Source organism: Orycteropus afer, unplaced genomic scaffold (genome assembly GCF_000298275.1).
Source record: "Orycteropus afer afer isolate SDZICR_OR568_19922 unplaced genomic scaffold, OryAfe1.0 scaffold00705, whole genome shotgun sequence".
In the NCBI taxonomy this organism is placed as follows: domain Eukaryota; kingdom Metazoa; phylum Chordata; class Mammalia; order Tubulidentata; family Orycteropodidae; genus Orycteropus; species Orycteropus afer.
The window spans coordinates 1163646-1165274 of record NW_006922292.1 but is presented as its reverse complement, the minus strand read 5'-3'; positions in this window follow the sequence as shown (position 1 = coordinate 1165274).

Below are 1629 nucleotides of genomic sequence, written 5' to 3'. Positions count from 1 at the left end.
TCATCTTAATATAATCCTTGTAAGGAAATAAATAAGTATCCAAAGAAAAGCATTTTTCAAAACATCTTCTTGTTGTTGTTGTGTGCCATAGAGTTGGACCTGACTCATAGAGACCCCTCCTTGGGTTTCCAAGGCAGTATCACTATGGAAGTAGATTGTCCAACCTTCTTTCCAAGGAGTGGCTGGTGGGTTTGAACCACCAGCCTTCTAGTTAGCAGTCAAGTGCTTTAGACACGATGGTACCAGGGCTCCCTTTTAAAACATAGTCTCATTTAATCAAAGATTACTCATTAAAGTCTTAAGAGAAAGATTAAAAGAAATATAAACAAACCCCACTGTTGATTCTGACTTAATAGAGCCCTAAAGGACAGAGTAGAACTGCCCCATTGTGTTTCCAAGGCGGTAAATCTCTATGGAAGCAGCCTGCCTCTTCTTTCCCCCACAGAGTGGTTGGTGGGTTACAACCACTAAACTTTTGATTAGCATCTCAATGCTTTTAAACACAGTGCCATCAGAGATCCTAAAAGAAATAAAGCTAATTAATAAGCAGAAATTATTTTCATTTCAGAAATTATTTTCATTTCAGAAATTACTAAATACAAGAGTAAATAAGAAAATTAAAAATGAAGGGTTCAATTAGTACTAAAGACTTCAGAATAGAGAGTTCTATTTATGTTGAAGGCAAGGCATAAAGTAAAATGCATAGAAAAAACACTGACAATAGGAGACAGATCTATAAGAGAGACGAGTTCTTCTAAAGGAAATTAAACCTTTGGATTAATTCTGATTCATATTTATTCTTAAATAAAGTTGAATTACATTCCAAATGAAATGCATAAATTTCTACTGAGCCAACTCATACTTTCTCAGTTTCCTCATATGCATACAAAATCTGAATAATGAGAAAGGAAAGCAGAAGAATTGATCCATCTCAATTGTGATCTTAGCAAGGAGTACTCAATATACTTTTGTCACCAATTTTCTGCCAGTTTTTTCTGTTGTGGTAGCTTGGTGTGTTGTGATACTGGAAGCTATGCCACCAGTATTTCAAATAACAGCAAGGTCACCCATGGTGGACAGGTGTCAATGAAACTTGCAGACTAATACATACTAGAAAAAAAGACCTGGTAATCTATTATCCCTGCCCCTGCCTCCCCACAAAAAAAAAGTTGATCAGTTAAAACCTTATGCATAGTGGTGGAACATTGATACAATGCTGAAAAATCAGTCTCTCAGGTTGAAAAGCACTCAAAATACTGCAGGGGAAGAGCCATTTCAGATAAAACAAAGGGAGAGTCCATAGTGTAAAACCAGAAAAGATATCCATCTAAGCTATGTAATTTTCTATACTTATTACATCTGTATGCTGAGCAAATAATCTGAGAATTTGGACTATATGAAGAGCATGACATTAGGGTTGGAGGATGCCTACTTAACAGCCTGCAATAAGCAGATGATACAACCTTGCTTGCTGAATGTGAAGATGACTTGAAGCACTTACTGATGAAGTTCAAAAACTGCAGCCTTCAATATGGATTGCACTCCAATATAAGTAAAACAAATATGGTCACAACTGGATCAATAAAGTGACATCATGATAAATGGAGAAAAGATTGAAGTTGTTAAGGA